The sequence below is a fragment of the Ricinus communis genome, chromosome 3 (assembly GCF_019578655.1).
Source record: "Ricinus communis isolate WT05 ecotype wild-type chromosome 3, ASM1957865v1, whole genome shotgun sequence".
In the NCBI taxonomy this organism is placed as follows: Eukaryota; Viridiplantae; Streptophyta; class Magnoliopsida; order Malpighiales; family Euphorbiaceae; genus Ricinus; species Ricinus communis.
In genome coordinates this window covers 13,819,537-13,828,188 of record NC_063258.1, presented here as the reverse complement: position 1 = coordinate 13,828,188, position 8,652 = coordinate 13,819,537, and the positions used below count along the sequence as shown (strand labels likewise).

At 39.6% G+C, this 8,652-nt stretch overlaps 1 non-coding gene across 1 annotated transcript; it reads left to right on the top strand.

Moving 5' to 3' along the window:
• Positions 1–5,919: 5,919 nt before the first annotated feature.
• Positions 5,920–6,026, top strand: LOC112537149. The gene has a single exon (XR_003081054.2). It is a non-coding gene; the product is annotated as a small nucleolar RNA R71 (small nucleolar RNA).
• Positions 6,027–8,652: the final 2,626 nt, after the last annotated feature.

The following is an 8,652-nucleotide window of genomic DNA, read 5'->3' as shown; positions in this document are numbered from 1 at the left end:
CTTATTTGAAGTAAAGAATGCTCACAAGAGTTAGATTCAGAAGAGCTAAATGCTAAGAAGTAGGTCATAATTTTTTTTCTTTCTTTCTTTTTTTTTCTATATATTTCTTCTCTTTTTTTTTTATATATATACTATGTATATATATTACAACAGCTTATATAGGGGCTGCTGTGGTTATTGACATAAACAATAAGAATAAAGATCCAATTTGGATTGAAAGGAGCATCAAAGAATGACTGAAATGATTAAGTGAACTAAAACAATGTTAGGCACTATGATCCTATAAATGAAGAAACATAACACATAATTACTCAGTATATAGGGTGAAAGGAAAGACAGATGTAAAGAATGGTGTATACGTAGTGATTAGGTATAAATTATGAAGGAAAGGTTACGGCTCAAACTGGCTGACTAATGGAAACAGAGGGTAGGCTTTTTGGCCAAATGTAGTGAAATCCTAAGTTGCCTAAATCATCTAAAGGTATTCTAAAATTCATGTAACCGCAACAAGCATTATAGAGCAAGTTCTAGAAAAGAAAGTAAGTACAATGCACACTCAAACAAGAAAATTCATGAGCATAATGTGCAATGGATGCTCAAAATTATTATTTTTTGGTTCAAAAACTCATGCTTGAAGTGGCCAAAGTTTGCAATTAGTTATAAGACTTATCAATTGAATCATCACATAAATTAAATACGAGATTGATATAATCAAAGTTCACAGTCAAAGGTTGTAATCCACAAGGAACTCAAGTAACACCGGTTTAACCCGGCCAAATTGACATGTCGAATATAGTGAAATTGCTTTCAAGAACAGAAGATAAGGAGGGACAATCAAGTACTAGTGTGTGAATTAAGTCATTAATTATGAAAGAATAAACTAAACTTGAGTGTCATGCAAACCCTAGGTCCTAACATCCTAGGAATGGTCCATTATCATTGCTTTTAAACGATTAAGGGATACCCACACCACATTTGAGTATAACACTGTCCACAGTGTTAGAAATTAAAACTGGGTGTAGCACATAACTAGCACATCATAATCTTTGAAGATCATACTTAGTGTTCATTTTGAAATGGCAAAGCATAGTGTTCTACTAAAATAAATTAACATGAAAGGAAAAATGAAGGAAATAACATAAAACTAATCATGCAAAAAGATAAGAAAATAAAATAAAGGAAAGAGAATAAAAAGAAAAAGGAAAAAGAAAAATAGCACAAGTTTTTGTTTCACTGCTGGTAGTCTGCTGATGGTGTATCCTCACTGGTTGGATCTGTTGAAAGGTGAGGAGTAGGGAAAGTGACTAAAGGAGGGGACAGTGGTGGCTCAGGGTCCGTGAAGCATCCTACTAGATCAAACTCCATATCATCGATTAACCATTGATTTTGTGCTCCAGCGTCCATCATCTTTATCATCTGCTCCACTATTAAGTATGTCTGGGTGGCCTGCCTCTCCAACCCTGTCATCAAATTTCTTTGAAGCATCTTGTTCAAACCGTGAAGCGTACCTAGTATCCTCTTGAAACGCCCAAACTAAGTATAGTCTTTCTTTGTACGCCATGAGACTCGGTCTAGTCAGTCAGCCAAAGCAATAATATGAGCACTCGATGTCCCTGCAGAATAAGAGGATGAGGATCCAGATGTAGGCATAAAGACTCTAGCTGGGTTAGGAATCCTAACATCCGGAATCCCAGCCGTCGGATGTTGGGCTCCTCTAGCCGCTGCCACTCTAGCCTCCCTCACTATTGTGTTCACAAGCCTATATTCTATACCATGTGGATGTCGAGTAGCCATGATCATCTGCATGTTGATCATCTGTCTGATCCCTAGTGGTGTCATGTCACCAATCTTTGAAAGCTCTGACAGACATTCATCCAATACATCCAGTCTCTTGGCTAACCTAGTCACATACGAGCCAAAACAACAATGCATCTTCTTCTAGGCATCTACTATAAATGAACAGATTTGTCGAGCCAACAAATATCCCAAGTCAAGCTTCTTCTGATGTTGCATAGCCTAGAGGATGAAGACATCAGTCCATGTTACCACTCCAAAACTATCTCCTCTGCTTGTAATGGTGTAAGCTAATAGGGTATGTAAATAGCGGAGATGGTCCGAAAGGTTAGACACCTTAGAGCTGCTTGGGTAGTATGATTCCGGCCTAAGTACCAATGAGTCCTACATGGTATCGTATGATATTGGGTTGATGTAGAGACATCCCTGATACTCCTCCCCTGAGATCTCCTGTTCAGTCCATAATACCAAATGCATGCCGAATTGTGGGACTGACATTGAGAACTCCATTCCCCCAAGTCTGAAATAAACTACATCAGGCTGATGCCGGTTTGTGATCATTCTTTGCGGAGAAGGTGCTTTGAGGAACTCAATCGTAAGCTCATAGTAGGTTGGCTCAATGATGTCGGAAGAATCGTGCATATGGCGAGTCTCGAGCGAGTCGCACATGTTGAACCAATCCTACTTTCCAAGGATACGAAGTTGATGCAACGACCCACCATCACTTGCTTCCATCTTATGACTTGGAATCGACTTTCATTATCTACATTAGGGATGTCCATAATGGATGATGACCAGGTGCAGGTGAATTTGCAGTTGGTGCTCTTCGGGCTCGGACTAGTTGCTGTTGCGGTGGAGGTGGAGGTGCCGGTGCTGGTGCTGGTAAAGTGGAGGAAGATGTTCCTTCACCACGCGATCGCTTCCTGGTAGCGACGCATTTCAGTTGCTCTCTTTGTGATTGATCACGGTTCGTCATATTACCTAATGCAATGAATCATTAGTTATTCGTACAAGAAATCAAGTTAATCAGAAATTCTACCGAAAATTATATAGCATAATGGCTATAATTCGACTAAGAGAAAACTTTAGACTTAACAAAAGACTAAAGCCTCAATCTCCTGCATAAACTAATTAACAAATACCTTCCAGCCTACTTTATCGTGCACCAACTAACGCAACTTTGTGCTAACAATTGTTCATAATAAAATGCCGTAGATAAACTTTATTGCCGCCAAATCACACACTTATCATCTCATAATCGAATTCATAACAAACATAGGCACTAATATAAATTAAATCTAACTGAGGTCATATTGAAGCAGTGTAGCAACATAAAACTACCAAAACATACTAGCACGTCCTAAATAAAGTATATGCATAAAAGAAAAACCAAATTAAAACAAATAAAAGCAAAAAGTGAAGAGACTTACTTGGAATTGCTGAGAAAGGTAGGAAGGATGAGAGAAATGGAAGAAACAGTACCTTGGAGCTTAGAAAGGGGGTAGCAAAATTTTTGAAAGCTCCCCTTTCTATAGGAACGGGGGTCAGCATGGGCGAGGGCAAGGCCGTGCTGATAAGCACGGCCAGGACTCGGCCCATGCTGAGCCCTTAAGCTTCAATGATGCACCATTTGGCATGGGTGGGGGCACGGCCGTGCTGACCAGCACGGCTTGGTGTTACTGCCCGTGGTACCTTTAGAAGCTGTGCTGAACGGCTAAAATCCCCCATTCTACATGTGTTTTCTCATCACGGGCTTGACTCCGACAGTGCTGATAAGCACGGCTTGGTGTTATAGCCCGTGATGGCCACAGAAACCGTGGTGAAAGGGTCGATTCCGGGCTTTCCTTCGCCATCTCAAGTCGTCAAACTCCCTACCTGCATTTAACACAAATATGCACACATTTAAGCCGCAAATCGAGTGAATAAAACAAATGGGAAGTCCGTCTTGACCAGTTACCAAAATTTTGACTTAAATTAGTCAAACCCTAGATTCATACAACTATGTTTACTTATTAAGTAAGTGTTCCAACTACCATCAAGCACGCACCAACTGATAAAACAAAAATGTTAATAAACGCATAAAATTAAAGTTTTGGGGTGCCTCGTAAAAAGCGCTTCTTTTTTGTTGAGTCCTTAGCTGGACTCTGCAGCAGCATCCCTACCCCGTAGGCAAATTGAGAAGGTGGGCGCATTGTAAGCTGGGGCATGAGGCATATAACCGCAAGGAGGCGGTCCAATGGGTGCAGTAGATGGCCAATGAGGTGCTCTCCATGCCGAGTTGGGATGTCCAGTCATCCACTCCCAATCCTGTCTAGATGACCTGTCATAAACAAACTTGCAACTACCCTTCTCAGGTGTATCATAATGCGAAGTTTCAAATTGATGCAAGTTGTTTTCTTTAAAAGAGTGACACACATCAATAGGCAAAGAAGCATGCAAAGTAGAATCTATTAGTATATCCTGTGGTGGTTTATCACATGCAAAACCAATCTCGTCAATAGCGCAAATGGCGTGAACCTGATTGGCGGGAGGACTCTTGAATGGGGGTAAACTGAAAGTAACACAATCATCCCCTACATTAAGCTCTAACTTTCCCTCGAACACATCTATTTTGGCTCTAGCCATGGCAAGGAAAGGTCTCCCTAAAATCAAAGGCACACCATGCTCATTATCCATATCCATTACCATAAAGTCCATAGGAAATATAAATTTATCTACCTTGACTAGCACATTCTCTACAATCCCCCTAGGAAGCTTAAAAGAATGATCAGCTAATTGAATACACATCCTAGTGGGTTTTGCTTCCCCTAAACCTAGCTCATTAAACATACTTGTGGGCATTACATTTATGCTAGCGCCTAAATCAGCTAATGCCTCATCAACACACAAGTTACCTAAAGTGCAAGGAATAGTAAAACTCCTTGGGTCGTGACGTTTCTCTGGTAAATCACTTTGAAACACTACTGAGCACTCTTCATTGAGCTTTCCAAATGCTACCTCTCCCAGCTTGCTTTTGTTTCTAAGTATGTCCTTCAAGAATTTGGCATACTTCGACATTTGCTTCAATACATCAACAAAAGGTATTTTAATATGCAGTTGTCTAAAAATATGTAAAAGCTTACTGAACTACTCTTGTGCTTCTACTTGCTTCAGTCTAGCAGGATAAGGAATCTTGGGTTGATACTCCTTGATTGGGATTGTTGCAACTTTTGCCTCTCAGGTTCCTTAACCTTACTGCTCGCCTCGATCTGCACATCAATAGTAGCATCATCAATAATAGGCTTAGAAGGAGTTGAAACTAACTTACCTGAACACAAAGTGATGGCCTTCACGGTCTCCCTTTGGGTTAGACTCAGTGGTGTTGGGGAGTGCTCCTTGTTTCCTTTCAGACAACATCTTAGAAATCTGCCCAATCTAATTTTCCAAGTTCTGAATGGATGCTTGCTGATTTCTAAGAGCATTGTCGATTTGCTGGAACCTCATTTCAGTCGACGTGAAGAATTTCATCATCAGCTCCTCCAAGTTATATTTCTTCTCGGCTGGTGGAGGAAGCTTTGATGGTCCAGCTTGCTGTTGCTGCTGTGGTGGCTGCTGATGCAGTCTCTGAAAACCTGGTGGACCCTGGGCATTATTGTTGCGCCAACTAAAATTTGGGTGATTTCTCCACCCAGGATTGTATGTGCTACTATAAGGGTTGTTCTATTGTCTGGGTGCATTCTGCATGTAATTAACCTGTTAATGGTCAGCAGAAACATTAGATGAAGTATAGGAACTAGCAAACATACCCCCGCATTACTGTTTGCACCATAATGCGGGCCATTGTAAAACTCACAGCTTATTTGGGCTGCTTGAACTAGCATCTGAAGCTGGTCTATCTTCTTGGTCAGAAGCTCCACTTGAGCTGCCAAGGCTGCTGTGGAGTCTAACTGGTTGACCATTCCTTGTTTGACCGGCCGACTCCTAGAGGATTGCCACTGGTAGTTGTTCATGGCCATCTCCTCTATCAGGTTCTGCGCCTGCTCCGACGTCTAGCTGTTCAAAGCTCCACCTGCTGCAGTGTCCACCATTTGCCTCGTAGTAAGGTTCAAACCGCTGTAAAAGGTCTGAACCTGCATCCATACTAGTAGACCGTGGTGTGGACAGCATCTCAACAAGTCCTTATACTTCTCCCAGGCATCGTACATGCTCTCATCGTCCATCTACACAAAAGAAGAAATGTCATTTCTCAATTTAGCAGTTTTAGCTGAAGGGAAGTACTTGTAAAGAAATTTTTCAGCCAAAGATTTCCAAGTTGTAATAGTGTGCGGTGGAAAGGACAACGAACATCTCTTTGCTCAATACCTTAAAGAAAATGGAAATAATCTCAGCCGGATGATCCCCCAAATTGAAAGTTCCATTTATCTTGAAAGTGTCGCATATCTCCAACAAGTTGGCTATATGGGCATTGGGATCCTCGCTTGGTAGCCCCCCAAATTGTTCACTATGCTGTACCATCTGGATTACATTTGGTTTTATCTCAGAATTATTAGCTGCCACCGCTGGACTGAGTATACTCATTTGTGTCCCTTCAAATGATGGTATAGTAAACTCATACATCGTTCTGTTGGCTTCCGCCGCGGCATTCCGTTGTGATTCTCCATCCCTTCTGGTTTATCTACAGGTACCTCAACCTCAATCTCCTCCTCTTCTAATTGCAAACGCTTCCTTAAAAGTCTGAGGGATCGTTCTGGACCAGACAGAGGCTCTATAAGATCAGAATTTGAGATCCTGGTCATAAACTACCTACAAGTGGAATGTAGCGACTGAAGAACAAAAGTAATTAAAACAATGAAAGAATAAAATAAAGCAAAATAAAGACAGAAAAATAAATATGGCTAAATTAACAAAAACACAAGTTCGTTCTAGTTCACACAAAAAGTAAGTCCCCAGCAACGGTGCCAAAAACTTGATATGCTATTTACGTAGCTACAATCTAAGGCAGTGAACCTATCGATGTAGACTAGTACAAATGGTGAGTATCAAGGTCGTATTATCAGGAAAGGGTGAACCTAGACCTACTATAGCGTCTTATGTTATCTAACCTAAAGAAACCAATAAATTGTTATTCTATGATTAATTATGAACAAACAATTAACTAAATGTCAACTTATTTGAAAGGATTTAGGAAAACTCTCGAAGGAAAAGCAAACCCTAGGGGACCTAAGTTAATTGGATTTTAGTGAAGATAGAGATTAAATTGATTATCAATTGCAATTACCCGTGGATGAAGTCTTAACTGAATTCGGTCTCCCTCTCGAGAAAATCGAATTCCTAAACCTAATAACCTAAAGTTGGAATCTCTTCCTAACGATCGATTATTCGATTAGCATTAAGGTTTAACCCGCTTCTATTAAACTTTGTTAATTCTTAATCTGGCTAGTCAATTACTGTTATATCTAAGTGATTATTAACCAGTTCTTGCTATTCAATTTTCCGATTATTAAATGAATCTCTCAATTATATAAAGCAATCTAAATTCCACAATTCACAACGTCTCGTGAATAAAGTGACTTCTCATTAATAATTAAAGCAAGAAGGATCAAGAATGGACAATCAAAATCTCATAACATTAAGATCAATCTAACAACATAGGACCCCCAATTGGGTTCAACAATTTAGCTACTCATACTAATAAGCATCACAAAGTAAGGAATAAAATTAGAAAAGTAAATTAAAGGCATGTACACCCTTCTCCAATAAGTTGGATGGGAAACCCTAATTTTCCAATTCATAATAGCAAACCCTAATTTGCCTCTTGAATGATCCCAAATCTTGCCTTGATCTTCAAACTAATGTTAAAACAACTGCAATCCTTCCTTCAATTGATTAAATTGATCTCCCAAATTTGAAAATTGAGGTCTAGAAACAAATGATTTGAGTTTGTATAATGGAAATCAAGTCAAAAAATTGAACCTAATTCACCAAATCATTTTTGCCTATATAGTCCCTTCAGAAAGGCCGTTGTCAAGCCTGTGTTGATCAGCACGGGCAAAGTCCAGGCCGTGCTGAACCTGTGCATTTAGTTCTGTTGACCTCTTCCAGGCCGTGCCCTAGCCAGTGCTGAGCCACCACGGGCCGTGGTGGAGGCTGTGGTGGCTACGGAAACCGTGCCAAAATGGCACTCTTGGGGGCAACTACTTGGCAATTGACTCCGGCCATGCTCAACCTCAGAATGTAAGTCCTTGTTCAATTTGATGGATTCTCGTCCGTAATTGCACATATTTCCCTCGATTGTTGATATTGTCCTTCGATATTGATCTGAAACGTGAAAAGAACCAAAAGATAGGTGATTCTAGCATAAAATGAGATAATTATGCACAAGAATGTAAACAATTGGGCATGTAAATATGTATAATATGATGCCTATCAATTCTCTTCTTTTGTTCTTCTGAACTTGGTAAATTTCTCAAGTGAAGGCTTATTTTATAAACTTAGTTTAATCTAAACTTTTGCTTATGTTAAATAGTCTTTAATTCTTTATAATAAGGTTCTTAAGTACAAGTTATTTAAGGGTCTTGTTGGGAGTTAGAGTTTCTTTGCTTGATTAAGTGAACGATCCTTGGTGAAGACATTAACATTGAATACGAGTATTGCATAAGTTAGCCACATTAGTATCAATGAGAGAGTAGCTAATTGGTCAACAACTCTTATTGTCCTAAACTATTATGATCCAGCTTAATAAAAATAAGGAAAAATTCATATGGGCCTACCTTATAATACTCCAACCTAAATTACTTCATTATATGCCTCCCAAATACCAAAATGCTTGCACTACCACTTGTATTACACTTGGATTAATAAAAAAGACAACATGATTTA